The sequence below is a fragment of the Saimiri boliviensis genome, chromosome 20, assembly GCF_048565385.1.
Source record: "Saimiri boliviensis isolate mSaiBol1 chromosome 20, mSaiBol1.pri, whole genome shotgun sequence".
Taxonomy (NCBI): Eukaryota; Metazoa; Chordata; class Mammalia; order Primates; family Cebidae; genus Saimiri; species Saimiri boliviensis.
In genome coordinates, this window is record NC_133468.1 from 29,947,471 (window position 1) to 29,959,756 (window position 12,286).

Sequence of the window (12,286 nt, forward strand, 5' to 3'; positions counted from 1 at the left end):
CTGCCGGCTAGGCTGTGAGGAAAATCACAGAGTGCCCTCCTCAAGGTCAGGGCATTGAGGGAAAAATCCATTGTTGGTGAGACGGCCTTCGGACAAGCATTCCTACATCAGGAGACCCAGGCAGTGGAGAAGGCTCCTGGGACAAGGGTAGCCCTCCTTCCCCAGCTACCCTGGGACACTCAGGACAATAGTGTCCGTCCATTCTCTGCAGTGGCCCTAGCCAGTCTCCCTTTGGCAGAGAGATTTTGCGATCCTTAAGCCCTGGTCCCCTCATCCCTGGTATCCTCACCAGGACACCACTGATCACCGGCCCTGCCCTCTAGGAGTTCCAAGTTGGGGCCAATGTTCCTGGAAACAAAGCATTTTCACAACATCCCTTAATTTCCAATGACTTCCAAGCGTTATCTCTGGGTACAAAAAGGCTCAGAGAGGTCAGTGTAAATGCCTGTGGCCAAGCTGGGGTTCAGACCTGTGGCACTCTGTCCCAGTGGTGGTCCCAGCATTGGCCTCTGCAGGGAGCTACCTATTCCAGTACAAATCTCTGTTACAGCCAGGCGCAGTAGCTCATGCCTATAATCCCAGCACTTTGGAAGGCCAAAGCAGGCAGATCATGAGGTCAGGAGTTCGAGACCAGCCTGGCCAACATGGTGAAACCCCATCTCTACTAAAAATACAAAAACTAGCCAGGTGTGGTGGCAGTCGCCTATAGTCCCAGCTACTTGGGAGGCTGAGGCACAGGAATCACTTGAACCTGGGAGGCGAAATTGTAGTGAGACGAGATCACGCCACTGCACTACAGCCTGGGCGACAGAACAAAACTCAAAAAAACAAAAGCAAAAAACAACAGAAAGATCTCTGTTCCAGGGGCACTGGAAGATTCTGGAAGCTGGTACAAAGGCATGCCTGAGCCATGCTGCCAAATGGATTTTAATTTTTTTTTTTTTTTTTTTTCGAGATGGAGTCTCACTCTGTCTCCCAGGCTGGAGTGCAGTGGCACGATCTTGCCTCACTGCAACCTCCACCTCCCAGGTTCAGGCAATTCTCGTGCCTCTGCCTCCCTAGTAGCTGGAACTACAGGCGCCTGCCACCTTGACTGGCTGGTTTTTATATTTTTAGTAGAGACGGGATTTCACCATGTTGGCCAGGCTGGTCTCGAACTCCTGGCCTCAAATGATATGCCCGCTTCGGCCTCCCAAAGTGCTGGGATCACAGGTGTGAGCCACGGCGCCCAGCCGCAGAGGATTTTTATTGAGAACTGGGATGGGACCGTTTCTCTAGTCTTTGTGTGCAGGTAGCCCCGGCTCCCTCGGCTCGGTTTTCTCTCATCTCTAGATTGGGGTTGACAGTGGCGGTCATAGTTAATAGTTTCTAAGTTCTCCCTTTGTGGCACATGCCACAGAGTCCCCTAGGTGGGTGCTATTATTTCTCTCAATTGAGACAAGGAAAATGAGACTCAGAAATTACCTATCGCAGCTAGCAAGGATTTGAGCCAGACAGGGTCTTGAACCGCTGAGTTCGGCCCGAAACCCTCCTGTTCCTCTGGAGTCTGGCGCCGCCTAGTGGTCAAAGCAACCCCTGCGGCTCAGCTCCCATCTTCCTGGTCCAACCTCCTCCACCTGGTCACTCTGGGCTAAGTGGGCCTCCGGCTGGTCAGCGGTCAGAAGGCCTGAGAAGCACCTGTTAAGATGCCCAGGAGGGTGGCGATCAATCCGGCAGCCCAGGACCTCAGATCCAAGCTTCACGGCCCCCAGCTCTGTGACCTCGGCGAGGTGCTGAGGTAGGAGGAATCACTGCCAGGTGAATTTTTGCTTTGTTCTTGCTACATTTTGTCCTTCCTGGTTCCAACAAAAGATGAGGTCTCCAGGTCTTTGCACGAGATTTCTCGTTTCCTGGCTTTTACTGTGAGTGCTGAACTGGGGGGGATGCTGCTGGGCTGCGTGGGGAGAGGGCGGCTGGGGGAGTCTAACCCCGTTATCTGTGTTGTGATAGACCTGGGGCTGCAATCGTGTGCTTTTGTTCCTTTGCACGGGAAAGCGTTTTCCCCACAAACTGTGGGACCCTGTTGAGAGCCTCCGGTGGGGCCTGCAATCCCAGGGAACAGGAAGGAAGGCTTCTTGCTGGGTCTCCTAAAACTCAAGTCCAGTCACTAACAACCATCTCTCAAGAGTGTCAAATAAAAATAAATCCGGGCTTAGTAAGGAGAGACTTTCTTTAAAAGCACTATTGCAAAGGAGGAAAAGGAGCTGGGCATGGTGGCTCAGGCCTGTAATCCCAGCAATTTAGGAAGCCAAGACAGGAGGACCCCCTTGAGTCCAAAAGTTCAAGACCAGCCTGGGCAGCATAGGGAGACCCTGTCTCCACCAAAACAAACAAACAAAAAACAAGTTATCCAGGTGTGGTGGCACATGCCTGCAGTCCTAGCTACTTAGAAGGCTGAAGCAGGAGGATGCCTTGAGCCTAAGAGATCGAGGCTATGATGGGCTATGATCATGCCACTGCACTCCAGCCTGAGTGACGGAGCAATACCCTGTTTCAAAAAAAAAAAAAACAAAAACAAAAAAAGGCGGAAAGCATCTTTTGCAATAGAGACAAGACTATGACCTTAAAGTCTACAACTGCTCGATAGTTGGGCAAAAGGCAAAAAGAATTGTTTTAATAGAAAGGAAGAAACAAAGGCAGACTCAGGCGTGGACTGATGGCGCTGTGACTCATGCCTGTGAGCCCATCATTTTGGGAGGCCAAGGCGGGAGGATTGCTTGAGGCCAGGAGTTTGAGACCAGCCTGGGCAACGTAGTGAGACCCCCCCCAGCTCGAAGAATATTTTAAAACTAGCTGGACATGGCGGTGCACACCAGCGGTCCCAGCTACTTGGGAGGCTGAGGTGGGAGGATGGCTTGAGCCCAGAAGTTGGGGGCCACAGTGAGCTATGATCGCACCACCCCACTCTAGCCTGGGCAACAAAGCTGGACCTTGTCTCAAAAACAAATCAAAACAAATGAGCAAAGCTGAATGTTGTAGTCAATGAGCTGGAGTGCAGCAGCTGGGATAAGCCTAAAGCGTTTAGACTTGGGGCTGGATGTTATGGGGAAACACTGAGGGTTTTTTTGTTGTTGTTGTTTTTGAGAGGAAGTCTCACTCTTTGTCCCCCAGGCTGGAGCACAGTGGCGCAATCTCAGCTCACTGCAACCTCTGCCTCCCAGGTTCAAGCAATTCTCCTGCCTCAGCCTCCCGAGTAGCTGGGACTACAGGCACCTGCCACCACGCCCAGCTAATTTTTTAAGTTTTAGTAGAGACAGGGTTTCGCCATGTTGGCCAGGCTAGTCTGGAACTCCTGACCTCAGGTGATCTGCCCACCTCAGCCTCCCAAAGTGCTGGGATTACCAGTGTGAGCCACCGCGCCTGGCCTCCCTGAGGGTTTTGAGTTGGAGAGTGAGCTGGCCCAGCTGCAGTTTGTAAAACAACCCTCCAGCGTATGGCCCAGAGACACAGGCTGTGGTCTCTGCTGGAGAGAAGCAGTTCCTGCTACACACGCCCGGTCTCCCCAGGACCAGGCCAGCGGTAGCGCAGGGCCAGATCAAATGCCCACTGGGGACCTAGGAATTGAGGACCTGGATTCCAGCGGGGCGATCGTGTCTTAAAGGGAAGCGTGACCAGCGCGTTCTTGTTCCCCAGGGCTTCCTCTCAAAAGAGCTTATAACACGGCCCCCCTCCCACCCCCAACACCCAGTGCCCATTCCTAGGAGCACAGTGGGCCTTTGGGGGCAGCTGGAAGAAAATTCAAAGGTGCCAAAGCCCAAACCCCACCAGACAGAGTGTCTGCACTGGGGACTGTTTGCTGATCACGGTCTCCAAAATGTTAACACATACTCTCTCATGACTTTAAAATGCACCCAGCGTTGAGCCAGGCACGGTGGCTCATGCCTGTGATTCCAGCATTTTGGGAGGCTGCAGTGGGGAGATCGCTTGATTTCAAGAGTTTGAGACCAGCCTGAGCAACACAGAGAGACCCCATCTCTAGGAAAACACAAAAGTCAGCCAAGCATAGTGGTGTGTGCCTATAGTCCCAGCTACTGCGGAGGCTGAGGCCGGAGGATCCCTTAAGCCCATGGGGTTGAGGCTGCAGTGAGCCATGTTGGTGCTAGTGCACTCCAGCCTGGCCAACAGCGTGAGACCCTGTCTCAGGAAAAGGAAGGAAGGAAGGAACCCAGCAGGCAGATGCCCCCAACACACACACACACACACACACACACACACACACACAAATACACACACACGCACAGCATTCAGTTTACAGAGAAGAGCAGACATGGGGGTGAGTATGAGAAGCAGGAGAAACAGGTGGACTGATCATGCCGTCATGGTGGTGGCAGCCCCCGGGGAATCGGCAGCTGTCCAGAGCCGAGGTGATGGCAGTGGGACCGAATGGTTAGTGCGCCTGGATCCCCAAAGGCCTCCCTGCTCTCCCCAGGGTCCTCGTGCAGCAGTCCAGCCAGTGGCCTCTGCTCCCTCATTCCTTCATCTCCCCCACCACAGCTCTGCTCTGGGGCCCTGGGACGGCTGAGCTCCATCATCTGATGGAAGGGAGTGACGACTGGGGCTTGCATCCCTCCGGGCCAGTATCCCCAACACCCGGCACAAAACAAGAGCAGCTCAGCTCGGCAGACTCCAGGGCAAGGGCTGCTGTGGGTCTCATGTAGAACCAGTGAGAAGCTGGAGAAAACAGCACAGCCCGGAGAGGGGGTCAGGGAGGCGGTGGGCAGCTCCCCTGCGTCTCTTCACACTCGTTCCTATAGAATCTTCCATTCCTGGTCTATAACAACCCTAGGAAGTATAGAGTAATGTCTCACTGTGGTTTGGATTTGCATTTCTGTAATGACCAGTGACATCCTACATTTTTTCATGGGCTTATTGACCATCTGTATATTTCCTTTGGTCACATGTCTATTCAAGTCCTTTGCCCATTTCTTTCAATTGGGGGGTTATCTGTTAATTGCTGAGTTATATGAGTTCACTATGGTCAAGAAGTTGGGAAAGATGGGCAGGTATGTAGGCTCTGCTGGGTCTCTGGGGCAGCAAGCTGTGTGTGCCTCCACAATATTTTCTGAATGAATGCCTAGAAAAATACACCCTTTTCCTTTTTTTTTTGAAAAGGAATCTCACTCTGTCACCAGAGTGGAATACAGTGGTGCAATCTCGGCTCACTGCAGCCTCTGCCTCCAGGGTTTAAGAAATTCTTCTGCCTCAGCCTCCTAAGTAGCTGAGGCTACAGGCACTTGCCACCACACCCAGCTAATTTTTGTATTTTTAGTAGAGATGGGGTTTCACTATGTTGGCCAGGATGGCCTCTTGACCTTGTGATACCCCTGCCTTGGCCTCCCAAAGTGCTGGGATTACAGGCGTGAGCCACTATGCCCGGCTCCCATTCCCTCTTCTCTCTCTTTCTCTCTCTCTCTCTCTCTCTCTCTCTCTCTCCTTCTTTTTTTTTACTTTTAAGACACAAGGTCTTGCTCTGTCACCCAGGCTGGAGTGTGGTGGCTTGATCGTAGCTCACTGCAGCCTCCAACTCCTGGGCTCAAGCAATCCTCCCACCTCAGCCTCCCTGGAAGCTGGGTCTACAGGCACCTCCCACCACACCTGGCTAATTTTTTTAATTTTTAATTTTTGCAAAGATGGGGTCTTGCTGTGTTGCCCAGGCTGGTCTCAAACTCCTGGCCTCAAACAATCCTCCCACCTCGGCCTCCCAAAGTGGTGAGGTCATAGCGAGTTCACACTTTATCCACGTTGTACAACATAAAAAAACAAAAGCTCAGAAAGATTCATCGGCCAACCCAAGGTCACAGAGCCAGGCTGGAACACAGATCGCCATTTCCTCAGCCCACTCCCCAAATCAGCCACAATCACACTATCTTGTGGCTGTAGCTGTTGACTCGTGCTGACCTGTGGATGCCTCAGAAAAAGCTACTGGGCAAGAAAAGGAAGAGGCAGAACAAAGGGGACGTCCTCTTCTGAAAAGATTTCTCACGGGCTGGAGTCCCCGGAATGCCTTCTGTCCCGGAAGGGGCTGGAGGTTCTCAAAGTTGGTTGCCAGCTTGGCTGTTTCGCCGACATGCGTGTATGTGTACCTACAGTGTGCCTGTGTGTTCATGCATGTGCACAGGTGTGTGTCGGCAGATGCTGCAGTGCCAGGACCCCGCCCAGCCCCACTGACCACCATGCCCCCCAGTGCACCTGGCAGTGGCCGGGAGCCTGCAGAAAGCATGGCTGGGCAGATGCTGCCACCTGCTGGACACACTGGGAACTTCATGCACATGGCTTGTGGCCCGGCACCTCAACTCCTATGAAGGGCCCCAGAATGCAGTGTCCTCCATCACCCCTCACTGCCTATGTGGGCCTCTCTAGAAAACACCTGCAGGGTGTAATCCCAGCGCTTTGGGAGGCCAAGGTGGGCAGATCGGGAGGTCAGGAGTTCGAGACCAGCCTGGCCAACGTGGTGAAACCCAGTCTACTAAAAATAGAAAAATTATCTGGGTATGGTGGCACGCACCTGTAATCCCAGCTACTCAGGAGGCTGAGGCAGGAGAATATGTTGAACCCGGGAGGCAGAGGTTGCAGTGAGCCGAGATCGCACTACTGAACTCCAGTCTGGGCCACAGAGTGAGGCTCCATCTCAAAAATGAAAAAAGGAAAACACCTACTGATTAACCTTTTGGCACCATGAAACCCTTTAAGTCAAGTCAAATCCTCTTCTCAGAATAATGTTTTCAAAAGCATAATATAAAATAATGGTGGGCACACTGGCTCACACCTATAATCCCAGCACTTTGGGAGGCTGAAGTGAGAGGGTCACTTGAGGCCAGGAGTTCAAAACCAGCCTGGGCAACACAGCAAGACCCCCATCTCTACAAAACAAAAAAGTTAATTGGCCAGGCATAGTGGCTTATACCTGTAATCTCAGCACCTTGAGAGGCCAAGGCAGGAGGACTGCTTGAGGCCAAGAGTTCAAGACCAGCCTGGGCAACATAGCAAGATCCTGTCTCTACAGAAAATTTAAAAGTCACCTGAGTGTGGTGATGCACCCATGTAGTCCCAGCTACTGGGGAGGCTGAGGTGGGAGGATTGCTTGGGCCCAGGAGTTCGAGGCTGCAGTGAGCTGTGATCGCACCACTGCACTCCAGCCTGGGAGACAGAGTGAGGTCTTGTCTCTAAACAAATACATAAATAAAGATGTAATTCTGGAAAGGCACAGTGGCTCACACCTGAACCCAGGAGGCAAAGGTTGTGGTGAGTCAAGATCGTGCCATTGCACACCAGCCTGGGCAACAAATGAAACTCCGTCTCAAAAAAAAAAAAAAGAAAAGAAAATTCCAGGACTCTGGGAGGCTGAGATGGTTGGATCATGAGGTCAGGATCCACCAGGTGTGGTAAGAGCCGTGCCAGGGACAGGGATAGTGGTGGCAGGAGAGGTGAGGGCAGCTGGTTCAAGACCAGCCTGACCAGCATGGTGAAACCTGTCTACTAAAAATACAAAAGTTAGCCAGGTGTGCTGGCATGCACCTGTAATCCCAGCTACTCAGGAAGCTAAGGCAGGAGAATCCCTTCAACCTGTGAGGTAGAGGTTGCAGTGAGCCGAGATCACACCATCATACTCCAGCCTGGGCGAAAGAGCGAGACTCCATCTCAAAAAAAAAAAAGAAAGAAAAGAAAAGAAAGATGTAATTCCTCCCATCCAAGTTCCTCAGTGCTTTCCATGGATCCCTGGGAGTTGAGGTAGCTCAGTTTAAGAGACTCCGACCCATTCCCTGCCTTATGGCCCTGGGGTCTCCTCAGCTCCTTGGCCCACACAGGACCCAGCGCAGCTCACTCCCCCAGCCTCTGCCACACCATCCACAGCCCGGCCGCTCCCCCAGCCTCTGACCTTCCCTCCTCAACACAGAATGAGGTACCACCCTCAGAAGCCAGGCCAGCGGCTTTCTGCTCCGAGGATGGATAAGCACCCGATCTGATGTCACGATGCTGCCATGCCGGAAGGGGCCTGCACCACGGGCCCTCTCTCCAGGATTCGGGGGGGGAGGCCCTTGCCTCCTGACACCAGACATCACCACGTGTCTCACACCAGGGCTTCTGGCCATTTGTCCTGACATTTGTCTTCTGGACAGTCTGCAGAGACACTGAGTCTGTTCCTTAGAGTCTTGTCTTCCCTCCCCTGATTCCAGTCATTGTGAGGTTACAACACAGGTGTGAGGAAATAGCCCTTCTTCCCTTCCTCGCGCCATTCCTCTTTCCTTTCAACAATATTTAATGAACACCTACTATGTGCTGAGTAGTATTCTGGGTGTTCGAAGTAGAAATTGTGAACAAAACAGGCAAAATCCTTTTTCTCTTCAAGTTTATGTACCATGTAAGGCTCAGATTAAATAAACAAGTTGAGGCCAGCTGCCGTGAGTCATGCCTGTAATCCCAGCACATTGGGAGGCCTAGGTGGGAGGATCGCTGGAGGCCAAGAGTTCCAAACCAGCCTTGGGAACAAGCAAGACCCTATCATCTCTACAAAAAGTTTTTAAAAATTAGCTGGGCATGCTGGTATGTTCCTGTAGTCCCAGCTACTTGGGAGGCCAAGATGGGAGGATTGCTTGAGTCAGGGAGGTTGGGGCTGCAGTGAGCTATGATTGCACCACTGCACTCCAGCCTGGGTGACAGAGTAACACAAGACTCTGTCTCTTAAAAAAGTATAAATAAATTCTAAAATAAATTAATAGTACATTAGGCTGGGCACAGTGGCTCATGCCTATAATCCCAACACTTTAGGAGGCTGAGGCAGGCAGATCACTTGAGACCAGCCTGGCTAACATAAAGAAATCCTATCTCTACTAAAAATACAAAAATATTAGCCAGGCCTGGTGGTGGGCGCCTGTAATCCCAGCCACTCAGGAGGCTGAGGCAGGAGAATTGCTTGACACTGAGAGGCAGAGGTTGCAGTGAGCCGAGATCGCCCCACTGCACTCCAGCCTGGGTGACAGAGTGAGACTCCATCTCAGAAAATAATGATAGAATGTTTGAAGGTGACATAAGCCATGAGGATAAGAGCAGGTAGGAAAAAAAAGTGCCAAGGTGACCTCACAGATGAAGGTGATGTTTGACCAGCCCTGAAGGAGAAGAGAGGGAACCCCACGTGTGTCCAGGAAAGAGCATCCCACCCAGCAAAGGGAGCAGCCCAGATAAGACCCAGCCAGCCAGCCAGTAGGGACGGGGGGTGACAAGTCACAGGCCAGTTTGTACAGGGACTTGGGGGGGCCACTGGAAGGATTTGGGGTTTTCTCTGAGATGGGAGACACCGAAGGGTTTGGGGCAGAGGAAGACATAGTCGTGGTGCAGTTTTGAGGATAGACTCCTGGTACAGTGAGGGTGAGTGGGAGCCGCCAGGCATGGTGAGAGCCCTGCCAGGGACAGGGATAGTGGCAGCAGGAGAGGTAGGGGCAGCAGCCAAATTCCGGATCTCAGTTGAAGGATTTCCTGTAGGATGGATATGGAATGTGAAAGACGGAGCTGCTGAAACTGATGTGGGGAAGTCTGTCTGTTTCCTGGGGTTCCTGAAAGAAGGTACCACAAACCAGTGGCTTAAAACAACAGAAACTGGCCAGGCACCTGTAATCACGCCTGTAATCCTAGCACTTTGGGAAGCCGAGGCGGGTGGATCACATGAGGTCAGGAGTTTGAGACCAGCCCAGCTAACATGGTGAAATCCCATCTCTGCTAAAAATATAAAAATTAGCCAGGTCTGGTGGCGGGCACCTGTAATCACGGCTACTCGGGAGGCTGAGGCAGGAGAATTGCTTGAACCCAGGAGGCAGAGGTTGCAGTGAGTTGAGATCACGCTACTGCACTCCAGCCTGGGCTACGGAGCAAGACTCTGTATTTAAAAAAACAAAAACAAAACAGAAATATACTCTTTCACATCTCTGCCTCCATCATTATGTGGCTCTCTCCCCTGGGGTATGTCTGCATCCAATGTTTCTCTTCTTTTTTTTTTGAAATGGTTGCCCAGGCTGGAGTGCAGTGGCGCAAGCTCAGCTCACTGCAATCTCCATCTCCCCAGTTCAAGCAATTCTTCTGCCTCAACCTCCCAAGTAGCTGGGATTACAGGTGCCCACCAACATGCCTAATTTTTGTATTTTTACTAGAGACAGAGTTTCATCATGTTGGCCAGGCTAGTCTCAAACTCCTGACCTCAAGTGATCCGCCCGCCTCGGCCTCCCAAACTGCTGGGATTACAGGTATGAGCCACTGTGCCCAGCCAAATTGTCTTCTTATAAGGATACCAGTCATTGGATTAGGGCCCATTCTAAGACAGTGTGACCTCGTTTAAATTTCATTACATCTGCAAAGACCTATTTCTTTGTTTCTTCTTTTTTTTTTTTTTTTTTTTTTTTGGTTGTTGTTGTTGTTGTTTGTTTATTTTGTGGCAAAGTCTTGCTCTGTAGCCCAGGCTGGAGTGCTGTGGTGCCATCTCGGCTCACTGCAACCTCCACCACCCAGGTTCAAGTGGTTCTCCAGCTTCAGTCTCCCGAGTAGCTGGGATTACAGGCGTGTGCCACCACACCCAGCTAATTTTTATATTTTACAGTAGAGATAGGGTTTCACCACATTGACCAGACTGGTCTCGAAACCCTGATCTCGGGTGAGCCACCCACCTCTGCCTCCCAAAGTGCTGGGATTACAGGCAAGAGCCACCACACCCAGCTAATTTTTATATTTTATGGTAGAGATGGGGTTTCCCCATGTTGGCCAGGATGGTCTCGAACTCCTGACCTCAGGTGATCCACCCGCCTTGGCCTCCCAAAGTGGTGAGATTAAAGGCATGAAAAGACCCTATTTCTATACACATAGAAAAACCAACTCTAACTCTGTTACAATACAACAATCAGCACACAAGGTGTCTATGGCCAAATGTGTGGGTTTTCTCCCCACCCACCAAGCAAGAGATTAATTCAGCAGCGGACACCAACTGGCTGTCCTTCAATTCGATTCGGATGCTGCCGACCCAGAGTTAGCATCAGATCCCACAGATGGAGGGCTCGATCCCGCAGGACTGCCCGCCTCTTTCTACCAGCCACGAGTTTGGAACTTCTGACTAGCTATAAATCAGGGTTCCTACCGCCCCACTCTGGGTTTAATTAATTTACTACAGCAGCTCACAGAACTCGGGGAATCCGCCAGACGAGGTGGCTCACGCCTGTAATCCCAGCACTTTCAAAGGCAGAGGCGGACAGATCACCTGAGGTCAGGAGTTTGAGACCATCCTGGCCAACATGGTGAAACCCTGTCTCTACTAAAAATACAAAACTTAGGTGGGTGTGGTAGTGGGTGCCTGTAAGTCCTAGCTACTCAGGAGGCTGAGGCAGGAGAATTGCGTGAACCCAGGAGGCGGAGGTTGTAGTGAGGCACCTCCAGGCTGAGGGATAGAGCAAGACTGTGTCTCAAAAAAAAAAACCTCAGGGCCAGGCACTGTGGCTCACACCTGTAATCCCAACACTCTGGAAAGCCAAAGTGGGCAGATCATCTGAGGTTGGGAGTTCAAGACCACCCTGGCCAACATGGTGAAACCTTGTCTCTGCTAAAAATACAAAACTTAGCTGGGCGTGGTGACATGAGCCTATATTCCCAGCTACTCAGGAGGCTGAGGCAGGAGAATCGCCTGAACCCAGGAGGCAGATGTTACAGTGAGCTGAGATTGTGCTCCTGCACTCCAGTCTGGGCAACAGAGTGAGACTCCATCTGAAAAAAGAAAAAAAAAAAAAAAAAAAAGATAGAGGACCTTACAAAAGATACAGATGAAGAGATGCGGAGGGCAAAGTGTCAGGGAAGGGCTCAGAGCTCCAGGCCCTCCTAGGTGCACCACCCTCCAAGAACCTCAATGGGTTCACCTACCCAGAAGCTCTGCAAACCTAGGCCTCTTGGGCCTTTAAGGAAGGCTCCCTTGAATAGACATGCTTGACAACTGCATAGAAATGTGACTGGACAGACAGAGCATAACCTGATACTGATAGGCCCAGTGAGGAAACTCTGCAAGACCTGTTTGTTCCTGTTTGTTCAGATTCTCCTGGGCCTCTCTGTGTAGCGTTCCTTCCTCCCGGGGATGGGGAAGGATGCCTTCAGCAATGAGGATCTATGACCTCCAGTGAACCAAAGGTAGAGAATTTCTTTGTGGCCAGCTCCAAGACAGAAAGAGGGAGGGTCAGTTCCTGCCTTGGGGAAAAAAAGAAGCAGACAAAAATAAGGGCAGAGTCAG